Source organism: Trachinotus anak, unplaced genomic scaffold (assembly GCF_046630095.1).
Source record: "Trachinotus anak isolate AG129_WGS33_773 ecotype Australia unplaced genomic scaffold, CSIRO_AGI_Tana_v1 ptg000026l, whole genome shotgun sequence".
Classification (NCBI taxonomy): domain Eukaryota; kingdom Metazoa; phylum Chordata; class Actinopteri; order Carangiformes; family Carangidae; genus Trachinotus; species Trachinotus anak.
The window spans coordinates 2,350,491-2,372,426 of NW_027273877.1; the positions used below are offsets into that span (position 1 = coordinate 2,350,491).

A 21,936-nucleotide genomic window follows, 5' to 3' on the forward strand; every position below is an offset into this window, starting at 1 on the left:
GCAGGAGGCACTGACCATGGCACGATCTCGCTCACTGCCATGACACCGTGATGCTGCACTGTGTCACATCCAGTCAGCTGTCAGCAAAAACCTCTGCGGTCTTCCTCCTCTCGACTGCAACTTTATTACACAAAAACATCGTCTTGTATTCATGTGGTTATGTAGCCAGCTTCCCATCGCTGGAATAAAATGATGACAGATAGAAAATAACAGTAAAAAACAGTCAATTACAATAAAATTTGGTCTCAAACTAACAGTGAGTCGTAGCAAAACTGTGGTATGTTGTGATAAATTAGTGATGTACTGCATTTTGCATGTTTTTTGGGAGTGTCTGCAAACCGATGTCGCCCTTTCAAGACAAGTTAAGGTTGAATTCAAATAAAACTGACTCAAACTGACTGCTGCATCCTCACTCAGATTTACCCCCTCCTCTCATCGCCTCCCCGGTCTGCAACCTCATCAGACGACTAGATGTTTCCTGGCAGGCATCAGCCCCGCCCCTCCCCACGGTGATGTCATTGTTCCCATGGTGACACAAGACCCGGGTGGGGAGGGGGCTGGTGGTGGTCAGGAGAGGATGCTGGCTGCAGAGAGCGGGCTTTCACCATGATACGGATCCTGAAATAGGTCACCAGATCCTGCGGGCAGGGCCCCCGGGGGTCCTCCCTAACTACACTGACACAAATGGGAGCCGAGCCATTTAAATTCATCGATACACTGATAGCTGGTTGTCGGCTGGGACGATGATGGCATTTTGGGCCTTTATGCTGCTGGTGCTGATGGACTGGAAACCTAATGTATCACTGACTTATTTCAAAAATTGCTCCAAACAGCAGAGAGTAAAAAGGAAAGAAAGAAGACGTTGATCCTATTTCATGCCATCATCACAAGACAAGATCAAAATAGCTGAGTCAGCCACTGAACGACCTTATTCCAATGCAGTGAGATAATAGTTCCCAGTAAAAGGTAAAAATATTTTGTGTTGTAAAACTAGTTCTTTCTTCTGTCTTATTCTCTTTACCACCCAACCAACTCTGCATTTTTTCTTATTAATGATTAAATGCAAAAGTGATCATCCAATGAAAATTGTATTGACTGCACTGATTATTAAATATTGATGTTTTAAGCACATGAGCGATAAAATGATTAGCCAATTGATCAATTAGGCAATTGACAGAATATAATTAAGCAACAGCTTATATAATCACTGATCGTTTAAGTCATATCTCAAGCAAAAATACTAACATTTGGTGATGCCAGATTCTCTAACAGAAACATTTTGCAATAAAACGAATTGAAAACTATAACTGTTGGTCAGACAAAAAATGAATTGGAATAACTGTGATGGGAATTTTTCACCTTTTTGACCTTTTATAGAAGAAATCTAGGAAATAATCTGCAGATGAATTGTTAGTGTAAATTACTGCCGGCCCCAAAAAACACAACACTTGAAATGATGTGTCATGTCTCAGGCAGCAGCAACAGCCATTAGTTGGGAGGAAATGGGTAGTTACCACGAGAAGCAAATACTGAGAGCAACCGCCGTGACATTTTCACACAGCTCTGAGTTCTCCGCTGCATTTCTCCACAAAATTTCCCGTCAGTCCGTCTTTTTAGCAGCCGGCCCCTCCCGCCCCTGCCATCTCGCATTTTCACGCATCCTTGATGAGCTGAGGGGATCATGATGACTGAAGACAGCTTACCATCTCCCTGCCCACGCCCACACACACCTACACACACACGCCCTGCTCAAATCGACCCACACGTGCACGAAGACACACAAACTCAACCGCACACACACGCACACAAACAAGCACACCCTCTCACGACGCCCCCAAATGCATCCACAAACCCAGAACCCTCTGGCTGAGAGCAAACACGTTGTTAACAAGAGCTAAGTATAGACGCACGCACACAAACAGAGGGCTTCTCTAAAACAACACTTACCACCACATCTACATTTAGCCTCTTGCTCTGTCATTTCACTTCCTGCCATGTAACTCAAAAACACTGACCCTCAAAACACGAGACTGGAGTTTCAACTTAATGACGGGCTTTTTGGCGGGCAAAAATATCTCGCATGACATAAACCCAAACAATAGCTCCTTACGCCATCCCACATGTTGGTGAGCATAATTCCCCCCTTCTATTATACATTCATGAACAGCCAAGCTAATCATCTGGCTGAGTGCAGCCACTTAGATCTGACTCCCGGGCCCCATGAGTCATGGGAGAAGTGAGTGTGAAATGTCATCGGGGAGGAAATGAGCAGAATGGTGTGTAGTGTACTATCTGGCAGCGGGCCAAACTCCTATGTTTTCTTTAAGATATTTAGGTTTGAGAGGAAAAGCTGCACTTTAAAAGCCATATTCAAGCAACAGATACTAAGAAAGTTATGATTCAGTGAAGAGCTGGTAGAGTGGCACTATGGTACGCCACATTAGGAGCCTATGATATTTTTATAATATCAGTCCTTTAATTATTAGGAATTAATGGACGTTGATTGTATACAGCCTTTATAATTTAATTTATGACATATATACCTCTCTGATAGGCAGCTATAAACCTAAAATCTTACAAACTGGCTTATTTAGTAGTAACAACAGGTTTTCTCTTGTGTGTCCTTGTGCACATGAAATGTTATTGTATTTAGTGCTAATTAGCAACTAGCTTACACACTGAGCTGGGATGGTGAACATGGTAAACCTGCAAAACATCTGCATGTCTGCACTGTCATTGTGAGCAGGCTGATGCTTAGCAAGTGCATATAGCTGTAGCATCTTCACAGCCATGTTTTGGTTTTTTTTCGTTTGCTTACCGGACTCAAGGAGCTGCTTTCAGTGATGGATGAAACACAGGAGTGCCGGGTATCTGCTCAGACCTGCGTGAAGGATGCAAGAAAAGAGAGAGGAGGATGTTAGGAAACCACTAAACTAGCAGTTATATAAACGAGTGGGTCGGAGACAAGCCTGAGCTCATTAATTCACTGACATCTTTACGCTCTAACCTCTGAATCCGGCCTAACTAGTCCAGAATCAAAAAAAGGGGCTTTTATTTTTTTCATCCCGGCTTCATGTTCAACACGGCCGTGCGTGCACACAGCAGCTTAGCTCTGTAACCTGGAGTCTGCCAGCAACATGAATCCAAACCTCAGTGAGGCCGCGCAGCTCAGATCAGCTGCAACAAGATCAGCGTGTGTGTGTGTGTGTGTGACAACTGCAAACTCAAAACAAAATGGGAAGCTGAGAAACATTTAAGTAAGAGTTTCCAAGGCGACAGCTGGGATGATGACAATCCAAAAAGTGATCATAGTGATTATTTTTCATAAACGAGAGATTACAAGTGAACATGTCGTCTGTGTGCCAATGAGACAGACTCAACTTGTGAGCTGTTTTTAAGATTTGTTAAATTCCTGGATTGGTCCACTGGGGTTGAGCCAGGGGATGAGTTGAGGCTTAAGCCAGCCATGAAGAAAGATTTGCACGTTTACTCTGCTTTGGGGCTGTAAGGAGGTAGAACACAGAGCATCCTGTTAACATTAAAACAGTGTGAAAGTACCATCAGGGGGTTCTGGCGCCAAAACGGGGGGTTAGACAGAGAGACAAAGAGATAGAGGATAAAGTAGAGGGACGCGAAGAGCGCGGAGCAGAGATTCTCCAAACAGGAAGGAGGTTGATTTATTAGAGAAGAGAAGCCTCAAGTGAAAAAGAGGGAAAAGGAATTCACAGAGGAGGAAAGACAAGTATTTTTAATCCTCCATTAAAGGATCATTTCAGTTTACTGCAACTAAGGTCTTATTTTTATAGTTTTGGTCACCATGTCTCGAGGTTATGATAGCATAAAAACACATTGGGACAATTTAAAGCAGATGGTTTGGGTAATCATTTTACTGTTCGCTTGTCGTCGGCCTGTTCAACTGTACGGGGCCGCCTGACATTTTTCTAGCCATGTCACAGTGTGTAAAAACCTTACTGTTGTTAATTTTTGTGCTTACGCTGTTGACACATGGTTGCGCTTTATGTTTTCATAACTGTTTTATACTAACATTATCAAATTCTATCAAAAATGTTCCTCAGTATTTAGTGATTTCCTTGTCATTTTCTTCTTCTTCTTATTATTATTATTATCTTTTTTTTTTTTTTTTTTACATACAGGAAGCATATGGATGTATTAGAGAGGAGAGAAAAAGTAGTTATTTAATTAATAATTTGCTCTTGTCACTTCTGGGACTCTGTATGTTCTTATGCATAACTAAATGCATACAGTTTGCTTTAAGTGGACTGCAATGTGCCATTAAGAGTTAAAAAGGAATAAAATACTCTGAGGGAAGCAAGTAGATATTATGCAAGGAGGGCGGAGAGGGAAGAGGCACACAGAGAAAGAAAAACTGAGGAAACTAAGGTCACACAGGAAGTAATGTCTCTTCTGGGGGAAGGCTGCATGGCCAACCAGAGAGGCTTAGCCAGGAAAAGAAAAGGACGACGAGAGACAGATAGAGAGAAGTATAGTTACCACTGAACCCAAAAATATCAGGAGCACGACAGGAATAGACGCCTCATACTTACAGCCACATGTTTTGAACAGTCACAGTAAATGATCCCTCTCTCACACAGAATCTTACTCCACACAGTTCTTTAAATCTTTTTTTTTTTTCTCCTCATAATAAATTCACTTAGAACAGGAACTTGTGATCTCTGGAGGGTGAAACCAATTTAACTGTAACTGAGGGAACAATGGCTTAATGACTGAAAACATGTCTTTTTGATCTGTTTTTATATTTTCATGTCGGCAAAACGCTACAAACTGCAGCCTCCCTCTGTTTTCTAAAGCCTGCCTCTACTGAAACTTCCTCAACTGTGCCATATCTTATCTCCAAACTCATTAGTTACAGCTTTTACAGAATTCAACACTGATAATTTGACGTTTCCACAATCATATCAGTCACCCAAGTAAGCCATCAACCCACCAGCGCATCTTGTTTGTGAATTTAATGGAAGGTACAAACAGGGTTGGACAAACAAGCAATTTGTCTCAGGTCGCTGGAAGGGGGGAACACAGTTGACCGTTAATTTTTTCATCTTGACCTGCATATTGCCCCCAGGAGAACTAAGGCCAAATGGGTCAAACAGAAATGGAGGAAGGGAAGAGTCAAGGATTGAGGAAGGAGGGGAAGGAGGTCAGAGGCTGACCTAATCCACAGATTTGACTTCATCATCAGAGACGAGGCAAACAGGAAATGAATCCTAATCTCGGCACCGTGCTAAAAGGCCTGATAAACCTTGCTGAACGTTGCTGAAATGAGCCAACGGAGGAGATAAAGGGGAAATGACAGAAAGACATTTTCAGAATTATCTGGTTCAGTTTTATTGAGCGTCACTTTCTGCATTAGTGGCAATCTCTTAATTCTGCCTCATCGATTTAAAAATCACTCATCCTGCAGGAATTTAATCATCCAAATCTTAATTGTGACTCAACCGTACACAGCTTTTAGGAGGCACAGAGCTGCATCAATCATCATATGATGAAAGACGAGGTAAATTCTTCATAAGCTCTGAATTGATTTGGCACTTAAAACTCATCTGGCACAATAACTGAGGACCAATGGAGAGCAAATGAGTCAGCAGTGATGTACAGTGAGGCACAAAAAAATGACAGCCCAATATGATGGGAATTATGTTTTTGGAAGTCATTTCGAGGCATCTGTAAAAAATGCATTCATCGTTTTTCACCTGCTGTCCTTTTGGGCCAGTGTGTGTCATGTGACCTGTAATAACGATAGTGGCCACAATATCAAAATCACCACACGGCCCTGCACTGTTACAGGTGAGTCAGACTATTATCAGGGAAATTCCATGTTTGCCTTTTTTTATTAACTGAAACCAAGATGATTTTATGCTCAATTTAAGTTGCTTTAGTTTCCTAATCCTAACCATAAATTATCCATAGTTTACTTTCCATATCCACAATCCTTCCTGAACCAAAGCACAGTTGCCATGCTGTAGAAAGGACTGGACGTAATCCAGCGTTCTTCTTTAGAATCATCCAGCGTTCACGTTCTTTAAAAGGCTAAATTTATGTTGCATTTATAGCAATGAGCTATTACACTAGGTGCTGGACCGCTTATATGGGGGCTTCAACATATGGGCACCCATACCCATATACCCCACCCATTCTTATTCCTGACAACTGCCCTCTTAGGTTTGAAAAAATAATGGATGAAGCGCTGTCAAGCATTTCCTACATCTGGACTCCTTCCCATCTTTGATAATGTGCTGTCTGAGACAGTCTTGTCTTTGGCACAGTCTTACAGTTATTTTGGCCTAAGCTAACTATGCAAAGCACCCAATACTGAGTTTCCAGCAATACAAAAGGCCTTATTTAGTTACATAGTCCTAATTTCCTGAGGACATCGAATATGGCTGCCAGAGGTTGTGTTATGTCACCTGAAGGCTTAGCTAAAACTACTGCTACCTCCTTCAGCAGGTGCCAAATGCTAAAAAAAAAGGAAGTATGATTGTGCTACTTCGAAATCCCACTGTACTTTAAATCACTGAAGTGTCACTTGGGTTCTTAAGGGGACACTGAAGTGAAATAAAAGCACATTTTTTAAAACCCACACTGTGATTTCACTAGAATAAAAAGGACACAAGTGTATAAAAGGGAAACTAATTCAAGGGAATGGGATGATTTATGGTAATAACATGGCTGCTGGAGCTGCAGTGGTTTGCTCAGACTGTGTTTGTGGTGTGTTTTGGTCCAACCTGGGGGTCCAGCCAGTAAATCTGACAGAGCCTCTCCTCTGAGGTCTCTGCTTCCTCCCTTTTAACTTGGCCATCGCCCCCATGTCCTCATCTATAATTCACACAGACAGCCTCCTTCTCCCCACAGACAAAAACAAACACACACACACATACACACACACGCCCTCAGGTCAGCACACGCCTTCATACAACAGACACACAAACACGCGCATGTTTAATACATCAGAGATGAAGGATATTCAAGGGTGATGCAGCCAAAATACTCTGATAGACAGACGTGATTTCAAAATAAAACTAAAGGAAAACAGCATCTCGAGACATAATTTCATGAACTTTCTCAATAACAGCTTCAATTCAGAAACTGAGAGCAACAACTGAGATTTATATTGCACATTGTTTTACTATTCTTCCACATGATTTGTGTGTTGATTAGCATTTCGGATTTGGCGTTAAGCTTTCATGGCTTCTTGTTATCTTTTCACCACTGACTTCACTTGATGTGAGCCAGTGAGTAATCGCATCTGTGAATCACTTGGCCTTTTTCTAATCACGACTCTACATGTAGTCCCAAACTCCTTTATTCTGCAGGAGGGGAGACTTATTATTCAGTGCAATCTTACAGATGTAAATAGAAAGCGAAGGGAGGTTTTCTTCACCTCCACACTTTGTACGGAGTACAGAGAGGGCCTGTGTGGCTAATGAGCCAAACTCTGCCAAGGGAAGAGGCTCATTAATTAATCTAAAGAAGAAGAGAGGAGGAGATGAGCATGAGAGGGCATAGATGAGCAGGAAAGACTAATGCTTTGACTGTAGCAGCAGCTCAATGAGCTGCATTCCCAAAACTGGCATTGAGAAGACAGATACGCTCCAAAAGCAAGTCTTATATTAGCAATTCTGCACATTTATTATGGGAAAGCTAAAATAAATCTGTTTGAAACACATCTTTGACAGTTCAGACTGGAATAAAGCAAAAACTTTTAGAGCTTGTTGTGATGGAAGATGATGGACGAAGTGAAATCATATTCAAATTTGTCCACTTAACATTTTTTTAATCAAAAGTAGAAGAAAAATATTGTGAAGGGAGGGCAGGGCAATTTCAGTGTTGAAACTGAGGGGTCACATGCTGTGCTTGGAGGCAAAAAGAGACAGGACCTGACATCACTGACAGCAGAGGACAACAGTGGAGAGGACCTTGTGCCGACACATAAACACACACGCTCAAACCTCATACTGTAGATGCAGAAGTCAAACACACTCCCTGTCCTATACTTGTTCTACAAGCTTGAACACATGCAGGCAGCACTTTGTCTTGCCGCGTTGAAACCAGGCAGGACCAGGTGCAGGTTTTTGTGCCTCTAAGGCAACAGCTGCACTTGAGAGAGGAGACAGGTGGCAGAACTGGTCCATACATATATATATATAGGTTTCTTAATGGCCTCAAAGTGTAACACACATTCTTCAATCAACATGTTAGGGCAGGGCGGTCCAAAATGAGGCCTGGAGGCCATGATTTTACAACTAGAACTTTCTAAAGAATGCAAGGATCTATATAAATTGTACATTCTCTCTTGGCAGCAAAAGACATGATACCTAAAGCAGTTCAAATGCTTTGTGGATTAGATGGAAGGATGCCCTGTGACTCCAACAAGGTATTTTCCCATCGCACAGCATCACGATGAATTCCTTAAAAACTCAGCAAACCATCCTGAGCAACAGCTTCGCCAACTTTGCTGCAGTCCAGCCCCAAACACCTGCGCTGTCTGTTTTATTCAGCCTGCATCTGTCTCTGTGGCTCGCCTCATCTCTGTCAGTGCTCTGATGTCCAGCTTCATATTCATCAAGTATTGCTCGTCAACAGTCACTTGAGGGCACTCAGTCAAATCGAGGGCAGCGTTGACTCAACTGCGATGTCCTTTTCTCCTACAGTTTGCCTCTGAATAACAGCACCTACGTTACTCTGCAGCGTAAGAGGCTGATGTTGACTGATACTGTTGCAGCTACTGGATGAGTGAAATTTCTCTTAAGTCAGTTGGATACTTAACAAGCAGCCAGTAAAGAGCAGGAGTAAATGTATTCTAAAATATGTGATGATGTGTTTCTAACTGACAAGCAGAGGAAGAGGAAAGAGGAAACAATGGCCTTCTCTTTTGCACTCTGCATTTCTGCAACACCTACACTTATCTCTATTACATTTCAAATGCCTTGCTGACAAACAACAGTTGGAACCAGGAGCAATGTTGACTCCAAAACAATGTCCCTCTCTCCCACTCGTTTTCTCCCTGCGAGTGCAGCGACAGTTGGTTAACAGACCGATTCGGCGGCCTCTGTGCCAAACAACGACCTCGCTCTGAGGGCATGAGCTCGGCAGAACTGGAAGAGGGACGCAGGACAACAAGGGAGAAGAGGAGGCGGAGAATGATCAGGGGGACAGGACAACATTTGTGACCCCAAAAAAGCAGGACAGGGAGAGAACGAGGGGGCGTTTGCCCCCTTGTCCTCCCCTCTCATGCCATGGTGTGTCATCTCATGTTGGTTCCCAGGAAAAGACACTGAGAGCTGCCCAGCAACCATGCAGGCAGAGGGACGTGTGTGTGTGTGTGTGTGTGTGTGTCACTGTGGATGTGACAGACACCCTGATGACTTCTAGCACACAGTCAGAGACACAAACAAACACATGCAAAATACTGTTTAATATGATAATAACACAGTTGAAGTCAGGTGAAACAATGGGGTGTACTTTCTTGAACAGCCTACGTGTTTGTTCCCCTTGGATTGACAGGACCCATTTGGTCCCCACTGGATGAGACAGAAAAGGGAAAGACAAAAGTGTGAGACAGAAAGAGGGAAAACAAGGGGAGGGGCATGGCGGGTGGAAACGCTAAGAAACATCAAAACAGACACATGCATGAACATGCAAAGGGAGGTGTCAACACAGCGGGAGGGGTAAAAGATAGAGGGAGAAAAGAAAGGTAAAGACAGGGAGTCAGGTTTGGCGTCTCATCGCTCCATCACCACCTGCTCAAATTGAAACCGCCCGTCAGCCGCAAAACTCGTCCTGACAGCAAACTTGTGACAGCCAGCTCTGCCGACGCTGACAGGCGGTGTAATGTGTTCCTGCGGTCTCGCTCGGCTTGGTGTCACTCCCACGGAGAAACCACCAACAATCTGTTGGCTATGAGTCGCTAACCGCCAACGGCCACATGCTATCACAGCCTCAGCCTCTAAATATATCACAATGGCCATTATTTCCAATGGATCTCGTGTTTTGTTCCACAGAGGAAAAAAATCACTTGAGATCACTGTTTTACGCTCAAGCACACACACAGCAACAGCAAACTCGGGGTGAACCGTGCTGTCCTGCTGCCTGAATAATCAGCTACGTCTAGACGAGATACGTCACAAAGACTAAAGGTCACCAAAACACCAAAAAACAGCCCCTGGTGTATCACAACATCAGCTCTTTCACACTACTGTGTAATTATATCAGCAGCAAATATCCTAATTAATAAGAAACAAAGGGAGGATAATATGCAGGGAGACACATTTGCATCAAGGATAAACATAACACCTTACCTGGTGGGGTGGGGCAGTTATTCCAGTTTTTTGTCTGCAAAGAGGGTACAAGGGGGGGGCACGGCAGCGGCTTCTGCAGAGAGAGGAGAAGAAAGACAGGATGAGAGACAGAAACAGGAGAGAACAGGAGTCATAGGGGCAGCGCCACACTGAAAGAGATGGCTGATGCTTTTTTTTTTTTGGCCAGTGAGCACACTGCTGCAGCTTACACACTCCCTCAGACACACACACACACACACACACACACACACACACACACACACAGAGCCAACCGGGATGCTGTCTCACGCAGGTCTACCACCCCGCACCCCTCACTGTGTCTCCTTCACCAGCACACACACACACACACACACACACACACACACACACACACACACACACACACACACTGCAACCAAGTCAGTGTCTGCATTGCATTGGGGAGGGGTTGAGATGGGGGCGGGGTGGGAGGCTTTTTTTTTTTTTGCCATGTCTGAGCACAAGAAATGCGAGTGTATGTTTGTGTGTCAGTCGCATTAATTCATGTTTGAAAGGGATATGAAGCTCATCCATCCCTGAGGGAAATGAGCTCAGAGATAAAAGACTCTCTATCCAAGAAATTTCCAGAAGCATATTTCATCCTCCTCTCTATGTTTATCTCAGCCGTAAAAAATTCTCTTCTTTTGCTCAAAGACGCTCGCAATATCGATGCATGAAACATTTAAACATGGCAGCGAGTGCAGCATGAGTCTGGATATATATGAAGGGGGGGGGTGCGGGGATTGCCCCATGCTGAATAATTGCTGTGTCCTGGTGCTCATTTGCAGGCATGGCCAACTGCAGCAGCAGCACTGAAACAAAGGCAGAGAGGGGGGACGAGGGGGGAAAAGGGGGTCTGAGAGAGACAGAAAGAGAGACTGCAGAGGCCAGACAAGCAGAGCAGAAGCACACAGCCCAGTAGCACCAAGCGCTGACTGCTGAAAGCCTAATTCCCTGCTCATTACCCCAACCTCAAACCACATGAAATGAAACGTATTTATAGTCCAGAGGCTCACAAAGGTCCCACTCTTTAGCGATCCATCACCAGCACCACCAGAGAGGTCGTGGATAAACTCAGAAATGATGAGCTGAGCTGATGAATGAAGGCAACGGATGAGTGCAAATTCGGAAAAACTGGATGAACAAGCACATCAAAGGGCAGGTTCTATCTGAACACAACAATCACAAGAAATGTGTATGTTGAAAGCGTTATCGGTCAATGTAATCATTCCTCCTCTCCAGGAAGTTTTGTAGTCTTTTTAGTACAAATTCCCTTCATACACATATCAGCTTTAATAAAAGTGACTAAATTGTGTGGAAGTGAGCAACATGCTGTGATTTACGAGCTGAAGGCATCAATACATTTTCATTACCACTTAAATATTAAAGTGGCTATAATCAACATTTTTGTATTGATAACAGATCACATGACTACGCGTATGTGACAGAGGTGACCCAGTTATTACCAAACACTAGAGCTCCCTTCAACTCTGTGGAGTTGAATATTCGCCTCTTTTCGCCTCTTTTAGCTCATTGTTTGGGTTGAGTCTCACCGCTCTCACCACTGTCTTTTCCAGCCACACCAGGCAGATTAAAAAGAGCTTTAAGAACCCACTGTGCACGATGGTCAAACATGCATTTAGCATCTTAGTATTATATCAGCACAGACTTGAAAAAATCTGAACCTATCCTTTGAGAAGTAAATAAATTAAACCACTAAAGCGAACCAGAATGACCAGACTGATGTCAGGAAATACTCCCTGACATGATCGCCAAACCTCAGTGAGACCACTGAGGCTGTTGTGAGGCTGATTCATAAAGGATACAGTCATACGGTTCCCAAACCACTTAAAAAATTAGAGGAAGAGAGGGAAATGAGCAAGACAGCGCTGCTGCTTCCATCCCACATCACATCCCCTCTCTGTCCCATCATTAGCCCGTCGTGTTTCAGGGGGTAAGAAAGAGGCACTGGAGGAAGACTGTAATCAACCTGTCAGCATCGGGGGCTGGATCAGCTTGAAAGAAAGCAAATGAGAAACTGAAAGTGGAAGTGGAAAAATAATCCCACTGTCAAACTGAATTTTGAGATCATTTTCAATTCTCACATTTGTTGAGAGGGTTCAGTCATGACAAGCAAGGACATGAGAGATAAGCTCGGGAGCGGAAAGAGGGAGGTAAAGGGGTTGGGTGGCATGTTAAGGGAGAGACTTGTGCAGGGAATTGAAGCTCAGAGAGGCGCAGACAGTCCTGTCAACGCCAGCCGCCTTTAGGGAGGCCGTTTGCCAGCACTGATTAGAGACTGGGGCCTGGACCGGAGCTGCAGAGCCAGCTCGCATGGCCGGTAACATCTAATCTCCCCTCAGCCTCCGCTGCCAGAAAGCAGATGCTAGTCGCGCTAACGCCAATCTGCCACAACTGAACCGTCAACAGACGCAGCGGCGGGCTGAACTCGCTGTCGCCAGATTACACATTATTTTGTTTATCCTGCATTTGACCAGCACATATGGAGGGCTAAACAGCAGACACAACCAGGTGCAAACAGGCCACACTACTGCAAAGGCACTGTGCTTTAGGGATATTAAGGCAGCAAACCCTTTTAAAAAACAGAACTGAGACTGGAAGGCCGTGTGTTTATTTTGTGTGTGTGGTTTGGTCATTTTAAAGCATTTCCAAGTCCTCTAGTATCAGCAAAATCACTTCTAATTCAAAAAATTATATGAAAGCAAGTAAATTTATATCTCTCATGTATCAGATTAATTCCCTTTATCTAAACAGATGGGTGCATATGGTTACCACAGGATTGATTCTCATGGGTCACAATAAAACCTTACGTCTAATCTCAAATTAAAAGGTAGGTCAATCTCATTGCTGTATTGGAGGTGGTGGGGAGGGGGTGGGGTGCATAGCCGGTTGTTGCCTGCTACCCCAGCGGCGAGATTGGGGCACGGCCAACTCAGTATGATCAGGATTAGCCGAATGGATCATCACAGCCTCGGTGTAATCTGCCTGGACCCCATTCATCCAGATTTGGATGGGAGATTTCACAGCTGGTCGGAGAATTTCAGAGTCTGGGGCAGCCCTGTTTGATATGTTGTTTGAGAGAGACAACTTGTCAGTTCAAGAACGACGAACGTCTCAATGATCGAGCCTTGCATTCATCTCTTACTCCACTACTGAAGTCCCAAATGTTGTCAAATACCCTTGACAGAGACTCAACCACAAGTACAAGATGAGACTTGTGTCTGACTCTTCTCTGGCAGTCTGTCATCATCTATGGCTGATAAGATGGACAAAGTCTCCTTAAAAACACACACACACACACCTGCTGCTTTTAGACACACACACAGGCCTGGATTAGCCTGGAAAGCAAATCACTGCAGTGTGAAGGATAACAAACTGAGCATCATGTGTTTCTGCAGGAAAACAAACAGGTGCTGACTATTACTGGAATTCATTTAGCCTGTGAATTCCAGACTTGCTGGTGTATCATCATATCCAAAAAGCTGTCTACCAAGCTGTCACCCCATCAGACCTTTATTTATTTATTTTTCCTGAAAGCATGACTCAAGCCTTTTAAAAATGCAGCAGTAGCACAAGCTGGGTTTGAGCGAGCGGGCAAATTTGTTGCAGGTGCTTGAGTGCACAACACAGCAGCGGCGGCTTCAGCGGCTCTGCATCATCGAACACAGAGGTGTCATTATAGCTGCGATCTTCAGCTCTGTTGCGGTATGCCACCGCATAACGCGAACTGAGGCGCTTTAGCAGAGAGCAGCTGACATGGATGCACATATTGATTAAAGATTAGGTTCAGTGCTTTGGGACAAAACGGCACAGTGGCTGGGGACAGTTGAGACAAAGGGGATGTCAGTTGTGAAGAGCAAATCATGTGACTTTGCAGGCCTCTCCTTGGGCTCTGTGGAAACGCAACAGCAATCTTTAACTGCTTTCTGACATTTTATAGGCTGAACAATTATTCTGGAAGAGAAACGATGAGTGAAAGGGGCACTCCAGCTACTGATTGCTCCACTTCCATGAAGTTGCATAACTTGTGAGGATGAAAGATTAAAACAAACACAAATCATCAAAATTAAAGCAGGAAAAGCCTCCCTAACATTCACTACATTTCCCACAATGCAACTCCAAGTATCTTTTGTTAAACAGTGCCTGTCTTGTAAACTCACTGTTGCCAATGAGTTTATCAAATCTGTAAGATATATTTTCATTATTAAACTTTTTTTTTTTTTTATAGTATTTCTATGACAAGCAAACTAATTAGATGTATAAAATTAATGGGATGGCCCTTTAACTGATCATAAAGATAACACATTAGTCACAGCTTTTATTTTTTTTAAGTAAATTAGTTGCTAATTAGTACTCTCAATGTGTAACAATAACACGTTTGCATTCAAGCTCTTCAACCCTGCCGGCCGCATACATAACCGTTAAGCCCTACAGTCACCGCCGTGTTAATACTTTCACCCAGACGTGGACCTTGTAATCACTCCTCCTGGCAGACGCTTGTTAATGACTGAGGACTGGATCGCCACCATAGCATCACCAGGATCACAGGAGCAATCCCTTCTCCAGCACGGGGCCGATTTCCAACTCCCACAACGACTGCTCCTTTTGGCCTCAAATGACAGAAAATACACAGGCATCTGTTTGTTTTTCTGTCTGCTTTAAACAAATAGTAAATTAGATTGAAGAGCATGGAAATCTAATTACCCAAATCCGCTCTGATCTGGCTGTCTGCGCAAAGGTTAGCAGCCACTCATCTCTCTCAGGCTCAGGCAGCAAGGTCGACAACACGCCATTCATTCAATTACATCAGTGAGGGTTATTGATGTTTATTACAAGAAGGCATTTCTTTTCATGTGAGAGAAATTTGATCTACTGGCTCCAGAGCTTATTTATCTACTTTATTCACATGTTAACTATCATTTTTCAGCAGGCTCTGACGCTGTCCTGCTATTTACTCCTGTTGCTTCATCAGGATTCTGATGTCAGAGGTCAAAGGTGAGTCTGTTCAGAGCTGCTCAGCAAAGACACAGGAGCTGATCCTCTCCATCCCCTAAGAGCCCTCTGCTTATAGACACAACAGCATGACTCACACCATGCTTCTGCCGAGCCTGCCAATCACATCACAGTCCCACAAACAGGGAAACACAAGATGTCATCAGAAATACGTTTATTTTCTGATCTGATTTTCTGATTGTTTCCGTGCATTCTGTGATCTTTCAGTTAGGTGACATGATATCATGGCTAAGCAGACGATGATGTTCTCAGTCTAATTTTGCTGGCGTGTGGTCATTGCTTTGTTGTGTGCGCTGCTGCTGTATTTATTCCTAAGAAACTAACGTCACTGCTGCTAAAAATGTAAAATGAATCACTTCCCGAGTTCCACATGTGTTCAAACATTTTTCTGCAAAATACTTCACAGAAATTGGGTGTTTCGAGTGGATAATTAATGAACAGGAAGAATCTTAATGGTGATAAATGGCGGAGGATGTCTTTATATAAAAATGACTCTCCAGAGAGAGGCTGACAGTCACACCAGAATAACACCAGATGAACTCAGCTCCATTAATGTTTTGGAGACAGTTTAACAGTTACCCAAGCAGGCGTCTGCTGACAACCCAGCCGCCTGCCATTGTTCCAGCGCGACTCAATCGAGGCACTTCGGCTCATAAAAACCATAAGTGGTTTGTGAAAAGTGCAGCTTTCCTTGTTTGCAACAGCCAGGAGCAAATAGCAGGCTGCCCATGCTGCCAAGAGCCAGCGTCACACCATCTCAATGACCGGCCTGCCATTCGGCGGAAAACTGAAAACATGACCAGGAACATCTGCGCGAGGGAGCGTCCAGCGTCCGTCTTGTGCAACAGCTGGACCATCACTGGATAAAATATTGACTGTGATGGATGGAAAGTAATCCACCCAGGAAGATGTTCCTCTCAGGGGTACATATTGTCCCATCACTCACAAACATATGCATGTGTACACACACAGACACAAACACTCTCCCACACTTGCAGGCTAAAGATGGCCTCTGTGTGTGCATGTGTGTAAGTGTGTGTGTGTGTGTGTGTGTAAGTGTGTGTGTGTGTGTGTGTGTGTGTGTGTGTACTACTCTTGGACTGATATCCTCTCTGATATAAGCAGAACACAGGAAATTCCTCAAATGTGAAATATGCCTCCGAGAGGCCCGTTTAAAACAGAGACATGATTTAAGGATAAAGAAAGAAAGAAAGAGACAGGAAGTGAAGCGACGGTGTGTGTGTGTGTGTGTGTGTGTGTGCGTGTGTGTGTGTTTACAACAGGAGAAGGAGGGGAGACTGATGCCATGACTGAGGGGGAATTCAGGGGTGAGAACGCAGTCATCTGCTTTTATGGACTTAAATAAATCTGTTCCTGTCTGAGGGCGTGTGTGCCTGTCTAACAATATAGAGTATATGCTGTGTATATTAACTGTCTGCCAGGTTGTGTGCATATGTGTGTGTGTGTGTGTGTGCGCATGTGTGTGAGTGCTCCAGCACGCATGTCCCTGGCTTTACACTAACCACAGGGTGTAGCCGTGGGCTTTGAAGTCGTCCCTACACCCTGGGCTGAACCCAAACACAGGCTTCTGCTACAACATCCCATATTAATCCATGGAAAAATCACAACATGCTTTTTACTCACAGGGAACACTGCCCTCTCTATGCTGCATGTAAAACTTTACTGGGCAGAAAAGCAGTATAGAGAAAGGTTCAGCATGAGGCTGCAGCTAAGCATTATTTACATTTCCGATTCATACATTCATCATTTAGTGTACAAAATGCACATCACATCATCCAGAGCTCAGGTGTTGTCTTCAAATCGCTTGTTTCCTCTAACCAGCAAAACTAAACCTCCTGTTTCAAATCATCGTGTTTAAGAAGCTGGAATTAGCAAATGTTTGCTATTTTCCTTGCCAAACAATTAATTGATTATCAAAAATAAGATTTGTCATTATTGCAGAACAGGGTTGTAAAGTCAGATTTTTTTTCCTTTTCTGCCTGTATTTATTTATATTTCAATAAATATGCACCATTAAATTATGCAGAATTAGCTATTATGGATGCAAAGACAGCTATCGGTGGATAACTCTGATTCCGATTAAAATGTGATAATTCTCAGGCAAGTTCTGAATTTTCTTTTTTTTTCTTCTTTTTTTTTTTACAAGCTCCCTGAGCGTTTATTTGCAATGAACACAAGATGATAAAATAATATCTTCTGAAAGTGCAGAGAATCTAAAGGTCACAGACGCTGCACTCACGCCTACAGAAAGCACAGAAACAGCACACCAGATCAAAATGTGAATAAAACAACAGAACAACGGTGCTAAAAATAATAACACATAATTCCAATTGCCTCCCCTTAGATGGTTTGAGTCTTTTTTACAATAACGTCATCTTTCAGGGGAGCACTCGAAGGGCAGGTGAACAGCCAGGAAAGGTAAATGCTTGTAATTTGTGGCAGGGATCTCCCTGTTTCTAAGCCGTCTCCATCCACATGCCATCTGCTCTAAATTAGCGCCTACACAGGGAGCACTGAGATCTGGGCACCAGTGGTCAGACGCTGGGGCTGAGAGTCCTGAAGCTCCAGCAGAGCAGGACAGTGAGGAGGATCATGGTAATGAAAACAGTCACAGCAGACCTGGGTGAATATTAGATAGTGGACAGATATTTCATTTGCAAATAACCAAATGCAAATAAGGGGCAGCAGAGAACTGTGGTACTGCCGTTAAGTCCCAACAGTTAATGTTGGCTTTCTTTTTTTTTTTTAAGCCTAACTATAGTGAAATGTTTCAGTTGCATAACCATAACCATATATATCCCATGATGCCTTAACCACGTGCTATAATTAATCTTTCCCTAACTGTATCCTGGATTTCTGCACAATGTTCATGTTCTGTCTAACTTTTTAAAAGCTTTTGAAGAGCTATTCTGTCCTTAAGTGAGAAAGAAACAAAAATGACCTTTCCTTTAGGATCTTATATAATATCACACATAAAAAAAGTCCAGAATTATAAATAATGACCCTCGCAATCAACAATTTCCAGCTCTACAGATGACACTGGACCATTAGCGGGACTTTTGGCTAATTGAGTGCTATCTCAGCCCAGATGTTGGGTTGTGTCTCCAGAGAGGAGGTGTGAGAAGCAGGCAATAAACGCTGTTAAGTTGCTGTGGCATTCAAGCTTGGAGGAGAGAGGACACACGTGTCACAGAGACTGAGTGAGGAGCGGAAGTTTCTGGAAGTCATCAGAGACAGGCAGGGCGGAGGGGGCCAGCTGCACACTTTTACTGCTGTGAGGGGGGATGTCACAACTCACACTGCAAATGTGTGCACACTTAGTGAAGACACACATATATATACGGGATGCATTCATATAAAGTAAATTAACACACGCATAGAAAAAAAAAAAATCAACCTGGTTGCAAACAAAACATGCAAAAAAGATGTCGACAAAGACCCACATCCTGGGCTGGCAGGTCAGTGGCCCGACATGCAAACACGCAGCTTGATCCTGCCAAGTGTAAACACCATTAAATGACAAACAAATGCAGACAAACACATCCCAGAGTTGAAGTCAACAGCTGTCAAGTCTTATGGGGCAACGGTGTCATTCAGAGAGTTGCACGAGAAACCGCCCCGTCAGTAAAGCATCCAAAACAAGCAAGTCGGCACTTTTCCCTCCTCCTCCTCCTCCTCCTCGTCTTCCTCCACTCATTCCCCCCCCCAAAAAATGAGTCATGGTCAGAGGTTTGGGAATAGATGATGTTGATTTTTGGCTGTGCTGAATGGGGGAAAAACTACAAGCACCACCCTCATGATAAATGAGGAAAACACATCTTCAGCTACCAAAACTAACCTCAAAGGACAAGTTGTTTAGCCCCTTAACTACAAATCATGAGCAGATTTCATCAGAGCAGACAATTGTGTGCAATTATAGGGTCACGGGTGCGTTACTCCCAACAAGTCTAAGTTTTCTGCATTAATTTTTGCAAAGATGGCTCATGGGTCATTGGGCACAGGCATGTAAAAGACTTCCTCTCCTACCCACCAGTTCACATTTATCACATCACTTGTGGCTATTTTGTGTGTTTTCTTTTAGCTTAACCATGACAGAGATCCTCCCAAATGTCTTAAGTCACTTACAAACACTATGTGACTTTTACCACGTGGGGCTACGTCATGCTCCAGTCCATGACCGCCATGACAGTTGACAGATTGTCTCCTAGCAACATCAGCTCTCATGTGGTCTGATATTATCATGTAAAACTGTAAAACTGTGCAGTATGCGTTTGAAAATGTTCATGTCAAGTGAATGTTATTTGCACTTGAGGAGCTAAAACTTACATCATCACTGTTGTGGTCTTTTAAAAATGCACAGCAGCACTGCAGGCAATAAATAAAAAGCATCAGGCGTCAAGAAGACCAGAGGTATTGACAGTTCCTGCGTGAGAGATGATGTTGTAGATACAACACAACTATTCAGTCAGCTCAACCACTGCTGCTTTTTACACTGCATTTTAATAACAAACATGGACGTTAAAATGTGCAGTCCCTCCGCAAGTTTCCTCCATCGACAGGAAGCATCTCAGCAGTGCTTTCACCTTGAGGTACTCTAAGTGCAGGCTATTAGTGTAAGTGATACAGCAATATTGTGGTTAGAGTGAGAGGCGAGCCTGGATGGCATGCAGGGGGAGGCAATAATGTATGAGCAGGCCCTTAAGGCCTCAGAAGTAGGCAGCTATGGGAGGTCAGTGGGGAGGGGTTTGTTGCCTGGGAGTCAGTTTCCATTAACAAAAGAGGAGCCAGAGTTATTACGAATAAAGTGAAGAGCAGCATCCCAGGTATAATGTACTGGCATGGGGTTGGTGTGGTGACGCTTTAATGATTTCCTGCACCCGAGAGGCTCAAAGGTGAGGTCATTCTTCATTAACTCACTCCACAGTTACATGCTCGGAGCCAGCTGCTGCTCAGGACATGTCTCTGATTACTTATGTGGCCTCCGTCGACATGAAATTTGATCTGGTTCATTACCAGGGAGGGTGTCAGGATTATAATCCAGAACCACGTGCAGCTGCCGAACTCCTGCATGCCATGCAGAAAGTTGACTGATTGCAAAGTTTAATCTAGTCAGTATTTTATTGCACAGTTGGGGACGCTGTGTGGACTACAGGTTTCTGTGGGGTTCAGGAGGCTGCTGTTATTTGCTGCCTGCAGTGATACTTTTGTTGCCATGACACTGAGATGAGTCACTATGGCTACGACTCCATCGGGAAACAAAGTTAAATGAGGAAGACCCGAGCACAGCAATGGCGAAGCTCTTTATTGGCAGAGAGAAGATGAAGTGGGAAATGAAAGGCACAATAAGACTATAAAGTCACAGATGGTGTTGAAAGCTGTAATGTTTCATCACTTGCTTTTATTAACCTTCAGGTGTCTGTTACATCTGAATTCTGACTTAGAAAGAAAACATTAGCAAGCGCCTGGAATGTGAATATTAACTGCTATCAAACCCAATAACATGGATGAGAAAATTTAATTTATTAGCACCAGATGCATTAGTGCAAAATCAAGATTTCATAGTCTTCACTTCCTCTCTTAGCAACACAAAACCTGACAGGAGACACCTTCATTTAATATCCCTGACTACCTTCATTTTTCATGTCTACAACATAACTGCACTGACTATCAGTTAAAGGTGCTATATGTAAGTTTTTGCTATTGCTACATAGGCAACATTAGCATTAATGACTGTTTACTCACCAGTCTCGACAAAACATTTTGGAAAGACTGGTAAGTACACAGCTGCTAATTCTAACACTGGCTCTGTAGCAAATGGCATTGCGAATGCCTGGAGAAAGTGATGACTCAGTGCCCAATGGGCAGATAGAGTGAACCCCAGTGCAGGTAAGTTTATCTGTCAGAAGGGGACACCAAGCAGCTCTGGTGTCAGTGCATCATCAGCTCTGCAGCAGAGTGACACCGTCTCAAATGCAACTGACTGAGTGTCACTTTGGCTGTACACCAGCAGGCACACACACATGCAAAAGACAGTCACATGTGGGCGAGAATGGTGCAGGGCTGGCTTAACCAGACCAAGCTTTGTGTTTTCGTCACTCAGATGTGGATGCAGATTAAAGCGTCTTCAGTTTCCAGCTCCGCGCCTTTGTGGTTTAGATCACGACTGCTTCACACGTCCGTTGATGGGACGCCGCCGCCCGGCGCAGGAAATAGCTGGGCTCGAGAACATACGAGCCACTGCAGATAAAATGCATTCCGTGTCTCCTGGTTCGAAGTGCATGGAGCTGCGCTGAATTAGTGGTGAGAACATGGAGAGATAAAGGCTGCTGGGTGAGGGACTTACTTCCCTGTTTGTATCAGCTCTCTGTTGATTTGTCATCTGATCTGTGCTGGGAAAAGCAACAAAGGGGGCAAAATATTGTGTGAACTTTTTGGGACATTTTTCTTAGTTGTTATCAGGGCAGCGATGTTTGCATTCTTGACTTGCTTTGGTTTTTTTTAATTATTCTGTAGCTAAAGATGTTTTTAG

At 43.7% G+C, this 21,936-nt stretch overlaps 1 protein-coding gene across 7 annotated transcripts in view; it reads right to left on the reverse strand.

The window, feature by feature from the left end:
• LOC139609738 (microtubule-associated protein 2-like) overlaps window positions 1-21,936 on the reverse strand; it is a 54,959-nt gene that overhangs the window by 24,027 nt on the left and 8,996 nt on the right. For all 7 annotated transcript variants that reach the window (XM_071464672.1, XM_071464676.1, XM_071464673.1 and 4 more), the window contains exons 2-3: window positions 10,335-10,407; window positions 2,819-2,881 (exon numbers count right to left, since the gene is read on the reverse strand). The gene's annotated coding sequence lies outside the window, so the exon portion shown is untranslated. The remainder of the gene's footprint in view (window positions 1-2,818; window positions 2,882-10,334; window positions 10,408-21,936) is intronic.